The 25,788-nt window shown below is 46.9% G+C and overlaps 1 pseudogene; it reads right to left on the reverse strand.

The window, feature by feature from the left end:
* Positions 1 to 25,508, reverse strand: part of LOC123079453 (zealexin A1 synthase-like) — a 54,809-nt pseudogene extending 29,301 nt beyond the window's left edge.
* Positions 25,509 to 25,788: the final 280 nt, after the last annotated feature.

Below are 25,788 nucleotides of genomic sequence, written 5' to 3' on the forward strand. Positions count from 1 at the left end.
CTCTCATGCGCAGCACGCACATTGTATATCTAGGTCACTCCCTCAAGACTATCTCACTCTTTCTTCCGCACGGCGGGCCACACTCGCTCAATCTCGCTCTCTTTATCTGAGTCTCGTTTAACCTCGTTTTCTTTCACACACAAATGATATATCTCCCTGTTCGGGCCTCGATCGACACACTCTATACTCTCTCACGCAGATTGTCTATCTAGGTTAGTCCATCCAAGCTGCCGCCACTCTTTCGACCTCATGGTGGGCCACGCTCACTCAATCTCTCTCTCTCTCTCTCCGTATGTCTCGATTGACCTCGCTCTTTCTAGGACAAAAACGATATATCACCATGTTTGAGCCCAATTCGACCTATTCACATTGTATACTCTCTCACGCACATCGTCTATCTAGGTCACTCTCTCCAACCCATCTCACTCTTTCGATCGCACGGCGACCCTATGTGATCGGTTGACCTTGCTTCTCCCACGCACAAAATATATCTACACGTCTGTGACTGGATCATCTCTCAAGCTCTATCTTACAGCCCTCGCCCTTGCCAAAAAGCTCAATCGGAAAATATCTCTCCTGAGCATATATATTTGTTCAATGAATGTCGGACCACACTCACTTTGTCTCTCTATCTATATGTCTCTCAATTGACCTCGCTTTCTCACACCGTATCTTCCACGCATTGAAGCTACTACCTCTCCATCCCTCGCAAAGCCGGAGCTATTTACATTGCGAGGGGCACTCCAACCTTGGATTAATTTGTGTAGGCATTTATTCCGGTCGGTTTAGATTATATTTTCGTAGCATTCGGCCCACAACTACTCCAAACACCATTGCAACCCACGCAACTCCCCTAGTTGATTTCCCTCTGGCTCGGTCATCGCTCTCTCGCACGTCCTTTCTCGCCTTCAACGTCGCACCATGGTATTATTGAAAAAACTATGTTGTTCTCTTTAATTATTATAAATAAGCTACAAAACTACACACCGATAGTCCACTTGGAATGGAACAAATTTTGACCCACAAATTAAAGTGCTACAAACTACACACCGAGGGGCCCACATGTCATGAAACAAATTTGGACCCATATACAAATTAAAAAATAAAGGACGAGGATCGAACATGTGACCGGGCCTTCAAGCCGCACGTCAATAGGCAACATACGTAGAATAGCAATGTTTGTTGTACCTCCTTTGTTCACATAATGTTTTTATATTACCACAACCTAATTAATGGATAATATGTAATATTATTTTTAGTACTATTCGCCTTCACTTACTGGTGGGTTCCATGTGTGCTCTCTCTCTCTCCTCCCCTTCCGCGTTTAGACGCACGGGCAAACAGGAAGAACTCGCGGGCGATGTTGCCGTTGACCATATCTGGACGCGTTCACAAGTCACGGCACCAGTTTCACATACTAGCAGCACTAGTCAGTGTGTACGTGCAATGCACGTTAATTTGGAAGTATATTAAGTGCATGCGGATATTAACTACTAGGATATTATTTGCGTGTTGTCATGTGATTAGCACTATTTTTGGCATGAAATTAACTGCACGCTAAACGTGTTGAGGCTCGACATTGAAGCAGTCTAGGTCGTTGGATGACAAGGAATACATGTGGCTTGATGACGTTTTATATTTAATTTGATACGGCTCTGGCAGAACATTCAATCGATCAAACCATACATTTCGTTCAGTCTGACTCCGACTTTAAATTATACGACGATCGATATAAAATAAATGGAAATGATAAACGTTCGGATTTTAAGCATGGCAATCCGAACGTTTTTCATGGCAAATTTATATTACGCGGCGGCGGCGGGGGCGTCTCGCGGTGGGAAGCGGCTCCTCTGCCGTGCTCTGTGTGTCGTCGGGCCACTGACCGACGGCGACGGCGGCGTCTTGCGCCGTTGTTGGCGTACTCCTGGACGTTGGCCTAGCTTCAAGGAAGGCCAAAATGTTCTCAACTTCGGAGCGAGTCAACTGGGGGGAGGAGGCGACTGGTGTTGGTGTAAGGAAGCGGTCGACGGCGGCCATCCATGCCGCTGAGGGGGGCACTGGCACCCGCGCGGGGACAGGCGCTGTCAACGGCGCGGCGGAGACATTCGTGTGCACGGGCACCGGCACGGGCACGCACGTCAGTGCACGCGCAGGCGCATGCGCTGGCAGGTGCACGGGCACCGGCACGGGCGTGCGCGTCAGTGCACGCGCAGGCGCATGCGCTGGCAGGTGCACGAGCGCGTGAAAGTCGGCGGGGACCTCGTGGAACCCCGTGGGATCAAGCTCGGCGACAATGTGGGGCTCCCAGCCCATCAATGCCACGGGGATGGGCGCTGGCGCAGTCGGGGCGACGGGAGCCGGAACGGGAGCGGGGACAGGTGCGGCGTCTTCCCGCAAGGCCAGTTCAAGCTCGTCCCAAAGCGCCTTATGTTCTTGAGACTCTGGCCGGGTGTCTTGCTCAAGAAACTGGAACACTAAGGGCAGACCATCATGATGCGGCATGGCGTACGTTTAGGTCAGGCTAGTTGGAGGTAGACGACAGGAGAATCGGAGAGGAAGAGAGAGGATTGTAGCGATACCGGGTAGTGCGGGGTTGATTTTAAACTGCGGCGCCGGCGACATTAAAAGTGGGAGCAGTTGGGACGACGGTGGGCGGCGGAGCCTGGTCAAAGGGCTCGCCTCCCGGTTAGCCTGCACAGCGGTCTGCTCGCACGCCTCCCTGATAGCCGGCGCAGCGGTCTGCTCGCACGTCTCCCGTCGACTCACACGCTTGCTCGGACGGCACCTGCCGATGAGAAGCAGGGACTCGTGGCGGCACGTAAACGCCCATGGTTTCAATAGTGAAAGCGTTCGCCTTAACGTGACAGGTCTTTGTTCCAAAATACCTTGGCTCTTCATTTGTGCAACTTGTCATAAGCAGCTTGTCTCAAATTGAAGAAAAAACTTACGAAGTAATATTTGTGCCATATCACGTGACCATGCTTAGTTTCAAGAATTTATGCTCACTTTTGGATTTTCTGAAATTTAAGATCCAGGATTCGAAACAATATCATAACCTGCATCATGCAATAAATTTTCAAGCTGTACATCTGCCCTGTTGTATTTCTTATGAACGGATTTGGTCAAACATTTTGCTTAGTTAGACTTCAGACAAGTTATATATGTAGAGTAAAAGGATAATCCCTCCGTACCAGTGCATTGCCTGATATATTAACTCAAATACTAGGCACGAACAAACGGGCTTAATTTTGTGCTCATCCTGGTGTAGTAGTAGTAGTACTAGGCAATGCAGTTGACGGGTGACCTTGACGAGCGGCGACCGAGGGAATTGAACGGTGCTCGGCACGGTAGGTAACGTTGTCTAGTTACTAAAGCATCCCTCCATTGTTCATCGGTAGTCATTATGGACCGGGGACATGAGGGGAATTTCCTAGGGCTGGAATTCTGGCCGCCAGATATTTCGACTTGAAACGCTGAGGCTCGACTGGTTGGGGTTGCCTAATGTGCGTACCACGCACGCCATCGAAGGACACGAGCCCGGTTTTTTTAGGATCAACACGAGCCAAGGTCTGACTGGTACGCCGTTGGGTCCTACCATTCGAGAATACGAAAGAAACCTTTTAAATTGCCGAACGAATCTATGTGTATTACAATACCCGTATTTTCCTTGCAAATACTAATCTCAACGTGATAATTGATTTATGATGAGTTGTTGAATTAGAGTGAGTTTGTGATATAGTGATCTCAATGTGGATTTCACATTTCATGGTATCCCTAGTAAGTTTTCCAATGCAAATTCAAATTTAAAAGATGAACAATATGGAGGTGAGAAAACTTTGTATGTATCAAGCATATGACCACACACACACAGAGACACACACGCACGAACACAACAACAATCCAATAAGTATAGTGCATCTATTTTTCCAAACCATGCATGTATGACACGAATTCAAAAATACTCCTTCTATTCCTAAATATTAGTCTTTTAGAGAGTTCAACAAGTGACTACATACGGAGCAAAATGAGTGAATCTAGACTCTAAAATATGTCTATATACATCCGTATGTGCCAGTCCATTTGAAGCCTCTAAAAAGACTAATATTTAGGAACGAAAGGAGTAAAATGAAAGACATCCATGGTCCTCAGTTCAATATTTAAAATGAACATGAAACTGAAACATGAGTATTAAGTCTAGTACTACAGTACATGCAAATGTTGTGTTTAGGCGGAGCTATGATTGTCGGGGGTCAACCCCTCGACCTTAGATAAAATTGTGGAGCTCTGTTTAGGGTTGTTTAGATTATATTTGTCCCCACCCTCCCAACCACCGATGGGTTGTGCACCCCCCACCCCTCCTTCCCGGGAGAATATCATGTGCCCCCATACCTTAGATGCTATATGCCGATACGAGTTGCTTGGAGCTTGTAGATCTGAGATATAGCAGCTCACATGATGTGTCTTAATATTTTTGCAGGAAACCTTGATGAGTTTGAGAATTGAACACAATTTGTACAAAAACTACTTAGATGCCCTTTGATCACATATCCAACGACCTCGAAGCTCGTATCACCGTAACATCTAAGATGAAGGAGGACATCATATTCTCCTATATGTAAGAATATCATGTGCTACCACACCTTAGATGATTTGGTGATACAAGCTCTTCGGAGGCGTTGGATTTGTGACCCAACACCTCCTCGGTGGTTCGAATGGTTTTTTTGCAGAAAATCCCCAAAAGAGTTCGGTCACTGCTTATAAGCACAAAGACTGCTCAGATGCCATTGGATCTCAGATCAAACGACCTCCAAGCTCGTATCACCGTAGCATCCAAGCTGCGATAGCACCTTATGTTTTCTCGCACGGGAGAGTATGAGGTGCTCCCGCACCGTAGATTCTATGGTGATACGAGTTCACTGAGATCTAACGGCCCACAGTAGGAGGTTTGAATGTTTTTGCAATATACGGCTGATAGAGTTTGGGAAATGCGCAGAAAGTACAAGTACTACGCATGTGCCATCTGATCACTGATCATACGACCTAGATGCTCATATCACCATAGCGGGTAATTAAGCTACGGGGAGCACCTAATATGAGCACCGGGGAGCCGTTGGATCGAAGGTGCAGCGGCACACACGAGGCCTGCATGTTTTATTTGCAAAAAAACCTTTGGAGAGTTTGGAAATTGCGCATAATTACATAGACTACTCCCAAGCCATTGGATCTCACTTCCAACGGTGTAAAAACTCGTATCACCATAGTATCTAAGCTGCGGGGTGGATGTGATATTCTATGTCGCTGTCATTTTTGTTCGTAAACCTGCAAAATACGTGTAACTCGTGCCGTTACTTGTCTAACCGCGCAAAGTGTTTGTTCAAAAAAACCATCCTACACTGAAATATCGGAACAACACACGGGGGTCCCACTTGTCATTAATCAAATTTGGACCTAAAACTAACAAATCTGAAAGACGAGATTCGAACTGACAACCTGGACTACAAAGCGTAAGTCGATAGCCTGAAAAAACGAATGGTTGTTGGCTTTGTCCCATAACTTGATTTTATACAGTACTTGTGTTGAGTAGAGTAGAGGGAGTGCCTCGTCAACACGTGCATGACCGTTGTCTCACTTACTGGTGGGTCCCAGGTCTGCGATCTCAATCTCTCTTCTCTCCATCGTCTAACCTTTGCACGGGCACACACGAAGAGCGGCGCTAGCTTGCCGTGGTGTTATTACAACTAAAAAAAGCTTGGAAAATATAAGAATCGCCTAGAACAAGAGACGTTGTGGCTGGTCGAGACGGAGCTAACCACATCTACCCTCTGTGCCACATTTGCATGATGAAGCTGTGTGGCTAGTGGGGTGTTTTCGACTGACTGGCTAGGTCCCGAGGTCGAACCATAGGTACTACGTCTGATACAGTATATTTTTACGCGCACATTTTTCCTCCGTGCCGAGACGTGGCACACCCTACCGCGCGGTTTCGGGGTCCTCCCGGGTGGTGCATGCATATATTCTTCCTGACGTGGGACGCCCTACCGCGCATTTTCTGTGTCCTCCTTGGTCGTAGCGCCGAAGCAAGTAAATGAGTCATCAAAATCACGAAAGACCACCTTTCCCGCCGAGTACATCAGTGAAGCACGGTGGCTAGCTAGTTGGGCTAGTTCGACCGATTAGCTAGGCTGCCGCTACATTTGTTTTTTCACCCCTTTTTTATCTACTTGTCGGCAGGTAAATTTAAATATCGACCGCGGCGTTGCTCTGGTGTTTGGGTGCGGCAGGATTTTTATTTTTTTGATTGACGGGAGCAGGCGCGGCAAGATTTTTAATTTTTTGATTGACAGAAGCAGGCGCGGCAGCAATTAGTCACGATGACTCCGGCTGTAAAAACCCACTGCTCCCTGATGTGAGAAGTCGTCGACTGGTGTTTTACCGTGGTGAAAACCAAAAGATTCCCCGCTCCCTCCACCTTCCCATAGATTGCATTGCCTTTCAGCCGTTTCGCCCCCTTTGCTTCCTCTCCCCATTGCTTCCACCTGGTGCCATGGCGGCGCAGCAGATCACGGAGTCCTAGGTGAGGCGCCTGACACAGGAGCTCCATGCCAAGGATGCGGAGCTCAGGGCCAAGGACGTGGAGCTCCGTGAGCTCAAGGAGGAGAGGAGTGCCATGCTCCTCCTTTATGTGCAGGAGTTCACGGAGCTTCAAAAGCGGCAGGCGTCCACCACAAAGATGCTCGAGGCGTCGGGGGCGTTGCTGCAGAAAGCGGGAGATACGATAGGCCGTCAGGGGAGCCGGCTGGAGCGCGAGCGGGCCGATCGTGACGAGGTCCAGGATCGCCTCAGCCACTTGGTGAACCAAGTTGCCACGCATGTGTTGCGGTTGCGCGATGCCTACCGTCGTGCCAGCGCGACGATGCCGGCCGTCGGGCTAAACCCGTTCGACCACCCGGTCGACTTCAACGAGCTGCAGCTTCCTGACCTGGTCTCCTTCTTCACCTATATCTCCGAGGAGCTGAGCCGTCTCCGCGCGATGGTGGGGGCTGAGCTGGACAAGGAGGGGTTGCGGGCTGCCATCGCCGTTGCCGGGCGAATCCTTTCAGGGCTCCGTCACAGGAATCCATTCGTGCCATTGGACGCCGTCTTTGACGAGCTAGCTCCCGTCGACCGGGAGCGGGCTCTACTGGCGGTTGCACCCTGCATCACCAACATCGTGCGCCTCGAGAAGCAGAGGGACTTCGGTGGTGTTTAGGCGCCCTCTGCATGGGCATGTCCATGTCTCGGCGCAACATGACCGTTGGATCAAACTCAAACGGTGCAGACCAGTCACTGTAGCACAAAGCGTGTGGGTGTGTTTGGTTGCATTCTCATCTCAATTGTCAACCTACTAGTGTGGACTCATGCACCCTTCATGCACTCTGCCAAACACCCAAAAGTGGGTCGAGAAGGGAACTTTTGCTCCCATCCCGTGCACCCTTCATACACCCTGCCTAACACTATTCGTGCTTCATATGGTTCATGTTTCGTGGAGTACTATAGCACCATACTCTCCGTGCGCTGTGGACCTAGTTCTGTTAACATTGATCTCACCGTTCATTCTCGACCGAACAGTCGAAAAAGCGGTACTATGTTACATATAGGAGTAGTTGACATGCGCACAACATCATTTGTTATCGTCATATCTTACTACACTAGCAACAAGATTATGTAGTACTGACGTATGAACCACTGCACATGCCTAGTAGTAGGAGCATTGTGTATGTTCAAGTGGCTGCCGTGTTTCGCACTTCTCTGTCGTAAGAGTGGAAACGCTTGCTGTAATCATTTTTTTCTTCAGAAACACAGTGGACACGCTCTACCGTGCGGATCCTCCTCCAGCCATGCACTAAATTACTCACTTTCGCCGACGTGTGGGACAGCCAGCACCTGGGTCCACCATCCATGCACTAAATTACTCCGTAGTAGAGTGACGGTAGACTACCCCGATCGAACCGCCGCAGTAATGCCCAATGAGCCGTCAAATCACAAAACCCCCTCCTTTCCAGCAGTAAGTTGGACGGACGAAGCAACCATCATTTCACTCTTCTCTCTCAGCTTCCTCTCTTGAAGAAAACCCCCACTCGCTTCACTTATCCCTCATCTCGTTCCTCCTTTCACTCTTCTCTCTCAGCTTCCTCTCTTGGATGGACGCCGGAGCACCGGCCGACGTGATGTCTATGGCTCTGGCCAAAACCGTCGAGGCTCATGGTACGAAGAAGCGCAAGCACCCCGCCGAGACTACCGCAGACAAGCTCAAAGCCATCGCCCTGTCCAAGCCCCCCTCTCTGGGATCCCTCATTAAGCAAGTCCAGGTAATGTCTCTTGTTGACGATCTTTTTCTCGATCTTGATCGTGTTTTTTCATCTAACACGCAGTACTAGTACTGGTAGTACAACTTTCTGGATGATCTTGCATGTGATTTTAGTGTGCCAAATGACGGTTCTAAATTCCTCTTTTGACCAAAACATGCGAGAGGTTGACACTGATTTCTTATAGATTACTTTCAACTACTCCCTCTGTACCAAATTTCTTGTCTTAGATTTGTCTAGATACGGATGTATCTAATACTAAAATGTGACTTGATACATCCGTATCTAGACAAATCTAAGACAAGAATTTTGGGACGGAGGGAGTACTTTATGAACATCAATGCTACCTTTTAAGAGGGTATATTTGCCTCAGTAACTTGTGTTATGGATATTGCATGTAATCCCTCTGCTCTCATGCCTTTGAAGACATGTTCTAGTGTCTTTGTTCACTCATTTCTGTGCGTATATGTAGTCATATATGGAGTATAATATCGAAAATCATCTTATATTTCTGAACGGGGGTAGTAACAAAATATGGTTTCTGTTTGAATTAGAACCAGGTCCGCGGTGGAGATGAAGTTCTCAAAGTCATGCCGTGTGAACTGGAAGACCTGATGATGAGTTCTATTGCTGAACTATCCAGCTGCTGTGTCCTTGTCGCCACGTGTCCTGAACTAGTGTTTTCCTGTAGCATTGTTGTCAGGCGTGTTCTCGAGGCTGTACTTGACCACAACAATTTCCTAGCTATGCCTTCGATTACGAAGGGTGTGGTTCTTGTAAAGCTTCCCAACAAATCTGATGCGGCCTATCTTCATCATCATGTTTATGAGTGGAAAGACCACTCTGTTAGGTTCTCCAAGGTTGACAAGATGGTGATGGTGCATGTAGACATCTCACACGAAGTCCATGGCCTGGTCAGTTATGCGGGGTTCATCCCGTAGATCGGTGGCAAGAAATAGTCTGCAGAGTTTAGTTAGTGCAACTTTGCTTGTCTGTAGTAAGTACTATTGTTCAGTACTTGATTTGTGTTTGTGAACCCTGTATTGTTTATTAGTACTGCCGCTTTTGGTGTGTGAACGGTCTATGTTAATGTCAGTCCACTCAATTCAGTATGTATATTTTGAAATATCCAGCATATTTTTTGTGAGGACGGTTTATCAATTATGGTTACACTCCAATATATGTATGCATTGCAGGGTTTATCGCACCCACCATGATTTCCAGTCCCATGGATGTTCGGTCCATACGATTTGTCACGACCTTTGGACTGTCCTGCTTGTGGGAGTAGGCGAGGCCCCTGCATGCCACGCGTAGTTGGACGATTAATCTTCTGTTTAGTACTTCAACATAGTGATTTCCTGGTAAGGATTCACTCGTGTCACATCAAGTAAATCTTATTGATTTACTGTCTAAATCTTATTGATTTAATGTCATGTTTTCTTTCTTTTCCTGCAATTTTACGATGCAGGTTTTGCCATGTGACATTCATCACAGAATAAACCGTTTGGTTTTCTCTACGATGGCTATTTTTGCAGGTTTCACTTCTTATGTCGTGTCAGTAACGAAGGCATTGTCCATCACTTATATTACTGGAAAAAATTGGATCAGTCTGTTGTCTGAGTACAAGCTGAATCCCTATAATGAACTGCAGTTTGGTTTAACAAAAACGCCACAATTAGTCCTTCTCGCGTTTAAAAGAAATGAAGAAAAAAACTGGATCATGGTCACGGATCCTAGTCAAGTTAGAAAGCTGATCATAGCAGACCAGACACGATCGCCGCTGTCTCGCACAGATCGAGCACCGGCAGTTGCTCTAGCACTGACAGCGGCAGCAGCTCAGTCTGATCCTGCTGAGGATTGGGCACCGACCGCGTCAGCGGATCAGTCTGATCTACCGGAGGATCGGGCATCGACACCGGCACCTGCTCCGACACCGGCACCAGCTCTACAAGGAGCACCATCTCCGGCAGCAGCGGCGGCTTCGGCACCTGCACCAACACTTGCACTTGCATCTGCCCTGACCCATGCAGTTGCACCGGCAACAGACTGGGCTGCAGTTCACACTTCATATACCAAAGTCCTTACAAAAACCGACATGTCCACCTTCTTGGTAAGCATTGGCCGCCCAAGTGCTTCGTTCTTTTTTCTTTCCATGTTGTTTCACATGATTCACTGTGTTGATCTAACTGTTTGGGTATGTCTTCTTGTTTGCAAACAGAGAATTCCTAGAGCAACGAGGGAGTCGTTCAACAATCCGGGCAACCGCGGCCAAGTTTCTCTTACCATGCGCAGCCTTGGTGTGAATGAACCTGCTCAATATACCGGAAGTACAAAGGATGGTCGCATGATGATTGATGCTAAAGGATGGTCAAGGTTCAAATCTAAATCATATCTTGCGGTAGGGGATGATGTCAAAATCGAACTTTCTCGGCAAGGAGAGCTGGTCCAAATCAACTTTGAAATTCTTCAGTAGCAGCACGCAACTGCCGAACTGATCTATCCTCCGAGAGATTTTGATGTAATAATCTGGCATGGTGAAACAAGTGTCCTGTGTGTATACGTAGTACGACAGTATTATTTATCACATGGTATATCGTTGATAGAATTGCAACTCTGATTGCTGGTTAGGAACTATCGTTCGATTTCATTCCAACAGCTGCCGTGCTTTATTCAATTTTGTGTATTCGCCTTGTGACAGCATCTAAAACCAGCGCCGTACCGATCGCTTGCAATATGAAAAGCGCTGAGGTAGAACACATGGGCCCCCAAACATGCAGGGTCGGCCTGCGGCCCAAAGTCCAGAACCGTGAGCCTATCTGAGTATTATATTCTCAGCTGAACCCCCATAAAAAAGCTGAACCCCCATAATGCCCGTGCGTTGCAGAGGGAGTATATTTCTCGGCAAGGTGAGCCTGTGATATAAAAGATTTGTATATTTCTTTACAGAGGGAGTATCTCTCTATCAAAAAATATATTTACGTGTAACTAGTTACTCCTGTCTTTCTACTTCCTTTCATTGATATGTGGGGCAACCGGCAACGGGGTCCACGTGCCATATGCACAAATTAGAGTGCACAACTTCACGGTAGACACACCCCGGTCGTAGCGCCGCAGTAATGCCCAATGAGCGGTCAAATCACAACCCCCCCTTTCCAGCTTTAGCAGTAAGCTGGACGGACGAAGCGGCAATATTTCACTGGGCCTGAATCCCCTTCTCCCTCGTCTGCTTGTTCAGAGAAAACCCCCTCTCGGCGATTGCATAGGGTTTTCTCATGGAGAACCAGGTACAAATTCTTCATCCATCCCCGATAAATCCAAGTCCCTTGGTCGCAGGTAATCCTAGGATGGCAGCCGCCGCTGTTCATGCATTTTTCTTCTTACTGAATCTAGTGTGTTTCATTTGCAGTGCCCAAAGTGCGAGTACCCTACAGGTTTCTGCGCCCTCGGCGAGACGCCACACTTGTTCCTTCTCATCCTAACACAGCATTTTGAAATGCGCACAGTATGTTCCTAGAATCCTCTTTTCTATCCGGGAGGGTGGGGTTTTTTTGAACATGCTGTGTTCTCATATTATTTTTCCTGCAGTGTATTATTTGCTCTGCCAGAACACATGTACTCAAGATGCTCGGCCTTGCCATAACTGAGTACACTAGTTTAATGGTCACAGTGAAGACAAGCCATGGATATAAGTTCCGAGTTGGGTTCATGAACCAAGAAGATCGCTTCTTTTTTTATGGCCGAACTTGGATAAACTTTCTCAAGTGTTACGGACTGAAAGTTGGCGCACGAATGTGGATGAAAATAGCAGAACCTGGTCTCATCTTCACTGCGATCTTCCACCCCGACGTCGTTCCAATTGTTCATCCATGTTAGTTTTGTATCTGGTTCTTGCTTGTTGCCTCGATTAGTTCTTAATCCACCTATTCTGTCTAACTAATCACAATTTAACTTTAGAAGTAGCAACGAATCTCTCATGAAGATGCTACCTCTAACTAATATTTTCTTATAATTGGTGGCACGTGTAGGTTTTTTCAGAGTTAAGCAGTCTGCTCGTTTGTTACTCTGTAATAACTCGGCTGTTACTAATGGCATTGAAGTTGACTGGATCGACATCCACAAGTTCCTACACTTTATTGATCGTCTTGAGGTCCTTGTGGGGCGTTTCAATGGTGGAAGGCCACGTGGGATATGTGTGCCACTGCTGCACTCGTTGAACAGGTCCAACTGTGTCGAGAAACTTATGGTACGAGCTGTTTTCTGTTATATATGTTGTTCATAAACTATTGCTTATACACAGTTTTACAGCTGTGATCTTCTTGAAACAGGAACTGCCGAGTTCTATTGTTCCTATACAGATGCCTGACCATGGTCGGGTCAGACTTGCGCTTGGTCACAACATGATGTTTATGTCGACCTACTCAATTCCCCTTGGAGGTGAAAAGATACTTATTCATGGGTGGTCTCAAATAATGAAGGCCCGTCCATCTTGGAGAATAGGACAGAAGATTATGTTCATGCTTTTCCATGGCTCTAAAGCGAATATCCTATTTATTGACCACGTTGCGAGATGAAGCCGCTTTCAGAAGGTTGTGGATGCGCGAGGTGGCGCCTGGGCCATGTCCTGGGGCTTGGCGGCCTCACCCTTGGTTAACTGTAGGCAAAGTAGCACTGTTCGAGGCGTGCTTTGTACGGTTGAACCTGTATAAGTACTCATACTACTTTCAGCTATGGTTGTTAAGTGCCCCTGCTGGTTTCAGTTAAGGTTGTTAAGTATTCCTGCTGCTTTTACAGTCTGCCGTGTTTCTTCAGTCCTATCTTCCTCCAGCCGCCAAAACCAAACCAGCGCCGGCGGGGCCGCCTTCCGCCTCCCACGGCTGGCTGCGCATCAGCGCACGCATCGCCGCCCCACCGTCTCCTAAATCGTTAACGCCGACGTCCTCCGCGCGCTTTGGTGCGCTCGCCGCGGCGCCGCCCTCTCGCGTTGTCAACATGGTCAACAAACAACAGGAATCGGTAGAAGTACATGGAGAGGATGACAGTAGGGGCCCACCACGTCAGTGTATGGAAAAATAAAATGCTTCCTCCTAGTGTTTTCCTGACATCTGGGACCCACGACATTGTGAGCGTATATAGTCAATAGACAAGAGAACAGCACAAGATCGGCTGACACCTGGGACATAGCTACTCGAGCAGTATTTTTTTTGTTTGGTATTGTTGAGACGGAGCAGGGTTTGAACTGGGCTGTGGCCCGTCTAGCCCAGGCTTATATTTCATGTTCACCATGTGACCAGCCTAGCTGTTTTTTCTTTGTGAAAATGAGCCCAGTTTATTTTTTCTGAAGAATACCCAATCCAGTCCTACTTATTTTTCTACGCCCTGATGGGCTACAACTCTTTCAAGACGCCTGCAAATCTTGAAAGTAATATGAAATGGGTTGTAAATATAAAAACAGATGACAAATTGGCAATTACTTTATAATTTTTGAATTTTTTCACATTTTCAGATTCCTATTTCACTCGGCATTAACCTAATTTAAATATATATTCAAAGTACTTTAAATTGGCTCGACATTTCGGTATTAAAAATAGTTTGGAACCCACAGAAATATGCGAAATTGGCCCTAGCCAACCAAAAAACGACTGCAATAAATTGCATAAGAAGTTGCCATGAGCTATATATAAATTATTAAAAAAAAGAGGGAGTGGTCTGACTTGTGGGCCTGTTTAGTTGACACGTATGCAAGATTTTTTTAGTTATTATATACGTCAACAAACGATTCTAGCAGACGTAACCGTTGGATGTCAATCCAACGACTGTCGTGTTTCTTCAATCTCTGATCTTCTTGCGCCGGCGGGACCGCCTACTCCCGCCTCCCGTGGCCGGCTGTGCTGCCGCGCAGGCCTCAGCGCCCCTACTACTCCCACCGCTGGCCAGGGCATCCCTCTACTCACCCACACCCCCTGTTATTCTGCGGCGACGGCAGCCTCACATCGCAGCCGAACCGGTGAACCCTCGTACTCCTCTCCGCGCGGGCTTCCACTGCCGCGTCTTCCCCGGCTCCGCGTCGTCCCCTTCCTAGGCCTCGCCGTCGTCCACCGCCGTGCGGCGTGGTCAATGTGGTCAACGACCGACTTCCATCGGAAGAGTACTGTACGTGGAGAGGCTGACAGCTGGGTCCACGGCAGCCGCAAGGAAGTGCCTCCTTATTACGCGGAAAATAATTATTCCTCCACCTGACAGCAGGGACCCACCGGACGGGCCACCAGTATTTCGTGAGAAAAACGTTTCCCCCTGACTGCTGGGACCCACAGGACGGGCCACCGTATTTCACGAAAAAAACGTTCCCCCCGCTGTCAGCTCGGACCCACCGGAATTGCCTCCTTATTACGCACAAAAAATGAATACCCCCCGCTAGCTGGGACCCACCTTGGTGGGAGGCTAACTTGTGGGCCTACTAAGTTGGCTGGCACGGAGGCCTTTGTCAACTTTAGTCAATATATGAACGATTCTAGCTCTAGTGACCGTACGATGTCCATCCAACGGCCGTAGTGCTTCTTCAACCTCTGGTCTTCTTGCTCCAGCCGCCCAAAGCAGCGCCGGTCGTGCCGCCTGCTCCTGCCGCCCGTGGCCGGCTGTGATGCCGCAGAGGCCTCACCGCCCCCTACTAGTCCCACCGCTGGCCAGGCCATCCCTCTATGCACCCACACCCCTGTTATTCTGCGGGGACGGCAGCCTCACACCGCAGCCGAATGAGTGAACCCTCATACTCCTCTACGCGTGGGCATCCACTGCCGCATCTTCGCTGGCTCCGCGTCGTCCCCTTCCTAGGCCTCGCCGTCGTCCATCGCCCTAGTGCTCTCGGCGCGGCGTGGTCAACGTGGTCAAGGAATGGCTTCCATCGGACGTGGACTGTACGTGGAGAGGCTGACAGCTGGGTCCACGGCCACGGCAAGGAAGTGCCTCCTTATTACGCGCAAAATAATTATTCCTCCACCTGACAGCGGGGACCCACCGGACGGGCCACCATATTTCGCGAAAAAAACGTTTCCCCCTGACTGCTGGGACCCACCAGCTACATCTTCGCACGCAAGGAAGTGCTTCTGAAAAAAACGATTCGCCCCCTGACTGCTGGGACCCACCAGCTACATCTTCGCACGCAAGGAAGTGCGTCCGAAAAAAAAACGATTCGCCCCCCTGACTGCTGGGACCCACCAGCTACATCTTCGCACGCAAGGAAGTGCGTCCGGGCAAAAAAACGATTCCCCTGACTGCTGGGACCCAGCAGCTACACCTTCGCGCGCAAGGAAGTGCGTCCGGGCAAAAAAAATGCAAAACGATTCGCCCCCCTGACTGCTGGGACCCACCAGCTACGTCTTCGCAGGCAAGGAAGTGCCTGACAGTCGGGACCCACCTGGTCGAAGCGTACGTAGCGTTGTCATTCTGGTCGCGAACGTGTACGTACATATATACTGGTCGATGTAGAGGCGCGCACGTGTCGTAGTAGAGGCGCGTACGTGTCATAGTAGAGGTGCGCACGTAGCATGTACACGTACGTACAGCGGCCAGGGTGCAAGAAAGAAAATGTGGCCACATACGTACATACGGGCAGGGTCTCGAACGCCTACTCGCGCATACGTACGGCCAGGGCTCGTGTACATGGCTGGGTCGGAACGGAGAAACAGCGTCGTCGTCGTGTTCATGGGGAGGCAACGGAATGCATCGTGTTCATGGGGAGGCAACGTAATGCGTCGTGTTCATCGGGAGGCAACGGAACGCGTGGGAGCCAACCAGCTGGGTCGGAACGGAATGCGTGGTCGTGTTCATCGGGAGGGCTTGGACGGAACAGGTGATGGAAATGAGGCCTGGCGTACCGCAAAACGGAGGAAACGGCCTTGTGTTCGACCGGCCACGTTCGAAACGGGATCCTGTTCATCGGGAGGGGTCTGGCGTACCGCAAAACGGAGGAAACGGACCTCCTACGGTCGAAACGGGGGTCCTGTTGATTGGGAGCGGTGTGGCGTACCGGAAAACGGACGAACGGACCTCCTACGGTCGAAATGGGGGTCCTGTTGGTCGGGAGGGGTGTGGCGTACCGCAAAACGGACGAAACGGACCTCCTACGGTCGAAACGGGGGTCATGTTCATCGGGAGGGGTGTGGCGTACCGCAAAACGGGACTCCTCGGGATACTGTTCATCTCCACCGTCGACCTCCTCCAGGCTCCATGGGCTCCTGTTCATCCAGCCTCCACCGCGCGCTACTCCACCGGCTACTGTTCAACCACGCCTCCACGGGCACCCCCTCCACCGTCTACTATTCATCCAGCCCTCCACACCACGGGGTCCTGTTCAACCACCCCTCCACGGGCACCCCTCCACCGTCTACTGTTCATCCAGCCCTCCACACCACGGGGTCCTGTTCATCCAGAGGCAACGCCACCGCTCACTGTTCATCCAACCCCCCCCAACAATCACTGTTCATCCAATCGATCGGCTTCAGTTAGCAGCAGTAGCGAAGGAATCGCTCCATCGGGTTCAGTTAACAGCCATCGATCGATCGCTCGGGTTCAGTAACGCGTAGCCTGCAGTGCAATCGCTCGGGTTCAGTTAGAGCCCAACGCCTCGCTCGGGTTCAGTTAGAGCCAACGCCTCCCACACACGCGCGTACGTGTATGAGAGAAACGCGCATCGCTCGGCCCCCGACCTCCCACCGTAACCGGGAACTCCCCGAAATTTTCCTCCCCCTCGCTTCTACCACGGTTTTTTCCGTCATGGACGGCCCAAAGAATGTCATGCAGCTGCGTCTCCAGCCCGCCCAGGACGAAAAGCCCATTTTCTGTCATGATTTTTTGTCATAGAAGTAGGAGCCCACCACATCTATGATGATACCGGGTTTTGTCACAATTATCGTCATAGAAGTGTCATATGTATGACAGAAAAAAAATTTCGTTCGGCCCAAAATGTCACGGATGTGTCTTTTTTTTGTAGTGTATCTAAGTGACTCAATCAAACAAGAAATAGAAAGAAAAAGAAAAAGACAAAAGAAAATACTTACAAGAGTCTTAGAGTATTTAGATGTGTAATAGTTGCTTCAGCAAAACTGTTCGGACATACATCAGCACACTTACTCGGATGACGGATTTGATGGCTCCCATGGTGAGGGGCACCTCGAGGTCATCTTTCTTCTGCAACCTTAGGAGCACGCCCACCATGTCCTCTTCCATGTCGCCTGCTTTCGGCGACCTACGCTCCTGGTGCTGCCTAATGAGGCAATCCATCAGCTCGAACATCTTGCGGGTGTTCACCTCTGCCCGGCGCACGGTGCCGCTCACGAGGCTCATGATCCCCCATAGCGGGAACAGGTCGCTGACGTTGAACCCGGCAGCGATATTTAGCACCTTGGCGAGTACCTCCAAGACCTCATCGCCCCGATCGAACCAGTCACCAATCATGATGCGGAACACCGAAACGGTCATGAGAGCGGTTATCCGCTCACCGGCGTCCATGACTTTGCCCGTCGGAGACGCGGCGATGGCGGCGACGAGGCGGCTGACTTCCTCCTCCCGGACGCGGCGGAACAAACGCACTCGCCCGGCGCTGAGCAGCTGGAGGATTGATAACCCACAAGTATAGGGGATCAATTGTAGCCTCTTTCGATAAGTAAGAGTGTCGAACCCAACGAGGATCTAAAGGTAGAACAAATATTCCCTCAAGTTCTATCGACCACCGATACAACTCTATGCACGCTTGACGTTCGCTTTACCTAGAACAAGTATAAAACTAGAAGTACTTTGTAGGTGTAACGGGATAGGTTTGCAAGAATATAAAGAGCACGTACATAAAAAGTAGGGGCTGTTTAGGTAAAGAAGCAATAAAGTTAGTATAGCGAGTGTGGAAAAGTGGTGGTAAGAGTTGTGAAATTGTCCCTAAGCAATTGACTACGTTACTAGACCGATAGCAAGTTTTATGTGGGAGAGGCCACTTCTAGCTTGTCATCCCTGACTTGGAATTCTATGCACTTATGATTGGAACTATTAGCAAGCATCCGCAACTACTAACGTTCATTAAGGTAAAACCCAACCATAGCATTAAGATATATTGGTCCCCCTTCAATCCCGTATGCATCAATTTCTATGCTAGGTTGAACCTTCTGTCACTCTTGCCCTCCAATACATAGTCCTATCAACATACAACTAACCCTATGGTGTGATCCACTTGCGCGCTCATATGATGGGCACCAACGGACAGCAACATAACCACAAGCAAATTAAACCAATCATAGCAATTCACCAATTACCGATAGGACAATGAAAATCAACTCAGACATCATAGGATGGCAACACATCATTGGATAATAATCTGAAGCATAAAGCACCATGTTCAAGTAGAGGGTACATCGGGTTGCGGGAGAGTGAACCGCTATAGATACATGGGGGAAGGTGATGAAGTTGTTGGTGAAGATGACGAAGGTGTTGGTGTAGATCTCCGTCGCACGATGATGGCCCCGGCGGTGTTCCGGCGCTACCGGGAGAGAGGGGGAGAGATCCCCCCTTCTTCTTCTTCTTCTTCTTCTTCTTCTTCCTTGACCTTCTCCCTAGATGGGAGAAGGGTTTCCCCTCTGGTCCTTGGATTCCATGGCATGGGAGGGGCGAGAGCCCCTCCGAGATTGGATCTGTCTCTCTATCTCTCTCTGTTTCTACGTTCTCAGATCTGGCCTTTCACCATTTCTTATATTCCCGGAGATCCGTAACTCCGATTGGGTTGAAATTTGGACACGATTTTTATCCGGATATTGGCTTTCTTGCGGCGAAAGAAATGCACCAACCGCCTTACGGGGTGGACACGAGGGTCAGGGGCGCGCCCACCCCCTGGGGCGCGTCCCCCTACCTCGTGGCCCCCCGGGCATCGTCTCGCGTTGATTCTTCTTCCCAAAAATCACATATATTCCAAAAAAAATCTCCGTCAGTTTTTATCCTGTTTGGACTCCGTTTGATATGGATTTTCTGCGAAACAAAAAACATGCATCAAACAGGAACTGGCACTGGGCACTGGATCAATATGTTAGTCCCAAAAATAGTATAAAAAGTTGCCAAAAGTATGTAAAAGTTGTAGAATATTGGCATGGAACAATCAAAAATTATAGATACGACGGAGACGTATCAGCATCCCCAAGCTTAATTCCTGCTCGTCCTCGAGTAGGTAAATGTTAAAAAATATAATTTTGATGTGGAATGCTACCTAGCGTAATCTTGATCACATAATCTAATCATGGCATGAATATTAAGACACGAGTGATTCAAAGCAATAGTCTATCATTTGACATTAAGGCAATAATACTTCAAGCATACTAATAAAGCAATCATGTCTGTTCAAAATAACATGGCCAAAGAAAGTTATCCCTACAAAATCATATAGTCTGGCTATGCTCCATCTTCACCACACAAAATATTCAAATCATGCACAACCCCGATGACAAGCCAAGCAATTGTTTCATACTTTTGACGTTCTCAAACCTTTTCAACTTTCACGCAATACATGAGCGTGAGCCATGGATATAGCACTATAGGTGGAATAGAATATGATGGTGGAGGTTGTGTGGAGAAGACAAAAAGGAAGAAATCCTCACATCGATGAGGCTAATCAATGGGCTATGGAGATGCCCATCAAATGATTTCAACGCGAGGAGTAGGGATTGCCATGCAACAGATGCACTAGAGCTATAAGTGTATGAAAGCTCAAACTGAAACTAAGTGGGTGTGCATCCAACTTGCTTGCTCATGAAGACCTAGGGCATTTGAGGAAGCCCATCGTTGGAATATACCAGCCAAGTTCTATAATGAAAATTCCCACTGGTATATGAAAGTGATAACTCAAGAGACTCTCTATATGAAGAACATGGTGCTACTCTGAAGCACAAGTGTGGTAAAAGGATAGTAACATTGTCCCTTCTCTCTTTTCTCTTTTTTTTTAGTTTTTTCTCTTTTTTTGTAGGCTTCTTTGGCCACTTTTATTTTGATAACCTCACATGGGACAATGTTCTAATAATTATCATCACACTTTTATTTACTTACAACTCAATATTACAACTCGATACTAGAACAAAATATGACTCTATATGAATGCCTCTGGCAGTGTACCAGGATGTGCAATGATCTAGCATAGCAAAGATATCAAAAAACGGACAAGCCATGAAAACATCATGCTAGCTATCTTACGATCATGCAAAGCAATATGACAATGAATGCTCAAGTCATTCATATGATGATGATGGAAGTTGCATGGCAATATATCTCGGAATGGCTATGGAAATGCCATAATAGGTAGGTATGGTGGCTGTTTTGAGGAAGATATAAGGAGGCTTATGTGTGATAGAGCATATCGTATCACGGGGTTTGGATGCACCGGCAAAGTTTGCACCAACTCTCGAGGTGAGAAAGGGCAATGCATGGTACCGAAGAGGCTAGCAATGATGGAAGGGTGAGAGTGCGTATAATGCATGGACTCAACATAGTCATAAAGAACTCACATACTTATTGCAAAAATCTATTAGTCATCGAAAAAAGGACTACGCGCATGCTCCTAGGGGGATAGATTGGTAGGAAAAGACCATCGCTCGTCCCTGACCGCCACTCATAAGGAAGACAATCAATAAATACCTCATGCTCCAACTTCGTTACATAATGGTTCACCATACGTGCATGCTACGGGAATCACAAACTTCAACACAAGTTTTTCTACAATCCACAACTACCCACTAGCATGACTCTAATATCACCATCTTTATATCGCAAAACTATTGCAAGGAATCAAACATATCATATTCAGTGATCTACAAGTTTTATGTAGGATTTTATGACTAACCATGTGAATGACCAGTTCCTGTCAACTCTCTAAATAGATATAAGTGAAGCAAGAGAGCTTAATTCTTTCTACAAAAGATATGCCCACGCTCTAACAAATATAAGTGAAGCAAAAGAGCATTCTACAAATGGCGGTTTTCTATGTGAAGAGAAATAGGCAATCCAAACTTCAAATGATATAAGTGAAGCACATGAAGCATTCTATAAAGCCATACTCAAAAGATATAAGTGAAGTGCAAAGAGCATTCTATAAATCAACCATGGACTATCTCATACCAGCATGGTGCATAAAATAAAAGTGAAACTAAATGCAAAAGACGCTCCAAGATTTGCACATATCGTATGAACGAAACGAATCCGAAAACATACCGATACTTGTTGAAGAAAGATGGGATGCCTTCTGGGGCATCCCCAAGCTTAGACGCTTGAGTCTCCTTGAATATTTACTTGGGGTGCCTTGGGCATCCCCAAGCTTGAGCTCTTGCCTCTCCTCCTTCTCCTCACATCGAGACCTCCTCGATCTCACTTCATCCACACAAAACTCAACAGAAAACTCGGTAAGATCCGTTAGTATAATAATGCAAATTACTACTCTAAGTATTGTTGCAAACCAATTCATATTTTGTTTTTGCATCATAGCTACCGTAATATAACTTTTCCATGGCTTAATCCACTGATAGAAATCGATAGTTTCATCAAAACAAGCAAACTATGCATCAAAAACAGAATCTGTTTTAAACAGGACAGTCTGTAATAATCTGAACATTCACAATACCTCTGGTGCTCCAAAAGTTTTGCCAAAATTAGGAAAAATAAACAATTTGTATAGAAAGACAGTGCAAAAAATTTCAGAACCGTTTGACGTTCCAGTAAAAAAAATGTAAAATCGCGCAGTACAGCCAAAGTTTTTGTCCTGCACTGCACAAACCAACAAGTAGTCTAAAACATCCTAAAGGAAAACCTCGGCACATTATTTTTATTTTTAAACTTTATAAAAGCACACAACAGAAATAAATGATTCTCTAAAACTTCTGGGTTGTCTCCTTGGCAGCGCTTTCTTTAAAGCCATTGAGCTAGGCATATAGCTCAAGTAATGGATCCACCCGGATCCCAAGGTATATCAAAGCCAATTTTAATTGGCAATGATTTGTAATTTAGTAGTGAGCAAAAAGTAACAGATATCATGTAATGACGAATTCTAACTCTCTTCCTATGCATTGGCATATCATAGAAGAGCAATTCATGCACACATAGTAAAGGCCAATGCATAGTATAAACAGTTTCTTGCAATTTTATCATGTGGGAAACATAGAGAGGTGGATATATAGTTCATCTCTAATAATAATTGCAAGTAGGAGCAGCAAGCACATGCATATTATATTCATCAAAATCATCATGTGCAACGGTAAAAGGCAACCCATCAATATAATCCTTAATAAGGGCAAACTTCTCCAATATAGTGTAGTCGGGAGAATTCAAAAAGATAATAGGACAATCATGTGTGGGTGCAATAGCAACAATTTCATGTTTAACATAAGGAACTATAGCAAGTTCATCTCCATAAGCATAATTCATATTGGCATCTTGGCCACAAGCATAGCAAGCATCATCAAAAAGGGATATTTCAAAAGAATCAATGGGATCATAACAATCATCATAGCATTCATCCTTCGGTAAGCACGAAGGGAAATTAAACAATGTATGAGTTGAAGAGTTACTCTCATTAGAAGGTGGGCACGGGTGATCAATCTGATCTTCCTTGTTTTGTTCTTCGCTCTCCTCGTCATCTTTTTCATCCAATGAGCTCACAGTTTCATCAATTTCTTCTTCCATAGATTCCTGCAAAATATTAGTCTCTTCTTGGACAGTGGAGGAGTCCTCAATATATGGTTTAACATAGGCATTAGAAGCATAATTATCATAACAATATTCAAGTATGGCAAAATTTTCAGATTTGTAAAGAGTAGCATCATACTTTTCAATCAAAGAAGCAATTTCATAAGCACCCTTAAAAGCAACAAATTTTTCAATTTGTTGAACATCATAGTAATTATAAACACCCTTAGCATACGAAGATACGATTCCATTATCACTAAACTCACATTGGTAGGGAAGGTGTTTCTTAGGGTTTTCAGAACAACAAGTAACATCATATATTTCACATAAATTCCAAGCATCGCATTGCAAACGATGAATTTGATCCAGTAAAAGTTTCCCTTTTTGAGATAAGTGGTGTCGCACATAACAAGCATGCTCATCTAAAGATTTGCCCTCAACTAAGCTAGTTGGGGTTTCAGCACGAGCACAAAGGGATCGAAGATGATCCAAGTAAAAATCTTCAGGAGTGTGATAGATTTTGAGTGGTTCTTCAACCATTAGTTCAGTAGGTACAACTAATTTTTTGGTATTTTGTGTTTCCTACCCATAACTAAAGATAGAAAACAACTAAGAACAGCAAATAAAAACTACTTAGTGATAAAGCAAACAAGCACACACGAGAATATTCACCCCACGCTATAACTCCCCGGCAACGGCGCCAGAAAAAGGTCTTGATAACCCACAAGTATAGGGGATCAATTGTAGCCTCTTTCGATAAGTAAGAGTGTCGAACCCAACGAGGAGCTAAAGGTAGAACAAATATTCCCTCAAGTTTTATCGACCACCGATACAACTCTACGCACGCTTGACGTTCGCTTTACCTAGAACAAGTATAAAACTAGAAGTACTTTGTAGATGTAACGGGATAGGTTTGCAAGAATATAAAGAGCACGTAAATAAAAAGTAGGGGCTGTTTAGGTAAAAAAGCAATAAAGTTAGTATAGCGAGTGTGGAAAAGTGGTGGTAAGAGTTGTGAAATTGTCCCTAAGCAATTGACTACGTTACTAGACCGATAGCAAGTTTTATGTGGGAGAGGCCACTTCTAGCATGTCATCCCTGACTTGGAATTCTATGCACTTATGATTCGAACTATTAGCAAGCATCCGCAACTACTAACGTTCATTAAGGTAAAACCCAACCATAGCATTAAGATATATTGGTCCCCCTTCAATCCCGTATGCATCAATTTCTATGCTAGAATGAAGCTTCTGTCACTCTTGCCCTCCAATACATAGTCCTATCAACATACAACTAACCTTATGGTGTGATCCACACGCACGCTCATATGATGGGCACCAAAGGACAACAACATAACCACAAGCAAATTAAACCAATCATAGCAATTCACCAATTACCGATAGGACAACGAAAATCTACTCAGACATCATAGGATGGCAACACATCATTGGATAATAATATGAAGCATAAAGCACCATGTTCAAGTAGAGGGTACATCAGGTTGCGGGAGAGTGGACCGCTGTACATACATGGGGGAAGGTGATGAAGATGTTGGTGAAGATGTCGGAGGTGTTGGTGTAGATCGCCGTCACACGATGATGGCCCCGGCGGTGTTCCGGCGCCACCGGGAGAGAGGGGGAGAGAGCCCCCCTTCTTCTTCTTCTTCTTCTTCTTCCTTGACCTTCTCCCTAGATGGGAGAAGGGTTTCCCATCTGGTCCTTGGCTTCCATGGCATGGGAGGGGCGAGAGCCCCTCCGAGATTGGATTTGTCTCTCTGTCTCTCTCTGTTTCTGCGTTCTCAGATCCGGCCTTTCACCGTTTCTTATATTCCCGGAGATCTGTAACTCCGATTGGGTTGAAATTTGGACACGATTGTTATCCGGATATTGGCTTTCTTGCGGCGAAAGAAGGGCACCAACTGCCTTACGGGGTGGCCACGAGGGTCAGGGGCCGCCCACCCCCTGGGGCGCGTCCCCCTGCCTCCTGCCCCCCTCGGGCATCGTCTCGTGTTGATTCTTCTTCCCAAAAATCACATATATTCCAAAAAAAATCTCCGTCAGTTTTTATCCTGTTTGGACTCCGTTTGATATGGATTTTCTGTGAAACAAAAAACATGCAACAAACAGGAACTGGCACTGGGCACTGGATCAATATGTTAGTCCCAAAAATAGTATAAAAAGTTGCCAAAAGTATGTAAAAGTTGTAGAATATTGGCATGGAACAATCAAAAATTATAGATACGACGAAGACGTATCAAGGATGCATATCTTGCGGAGCTGCCGCCACAGCGCGCCGTACCGGGCGAACCCCAGACCCGGCGCTGGGTCTCCATGGCCGGGTGGCGAAACTGAGGTCGTGGGTCTTGGTGATCTCCTGGGCGGCATCGGGGGACGATGCGACCACGAGGGGGACCTCGCCGAGCTACTGGTACATGAGGGGCGCGTCGAGCCGGCGCGCGAGGTCAGTCATGGCGCGGTACACGAGTGATACGTCTCCAACGTATCTATAATTTTTTATTGTTCCATGCTATATTATATTCTGTTTTGGAGATTATTGGGCTTTATTATGCACTTTTATATTATTTTTGGGACTAACCTATTAACCGGAGGCCCAGCCCAGAATTGTTGTTTTTTGCCTATTTTAGAGTTTCGCAGAAAAAGAATATCAAACGGAGTCCAAACAGAATGAAACCTTCGAGAAAGTGATTTTCGGAACGAACGTGATCCAGAGGACTTGGACCCTACGTCAA

Source organism: Triticum aestivum, chromosome 3D (assembly GCF_018294505.1).
Source record: "Triticum aestivum cultivar Chinese Spring chromosome 3D, IWGSC CS RefSeq v2.1, whole genome shotgun sequence".
Taxonomy (NCBI): Eukaryota; Viridiplantae; Streptophyta; class Magnoliopsida; order Poales; family Poaceae; genus Triticum; species Triticum aestivum.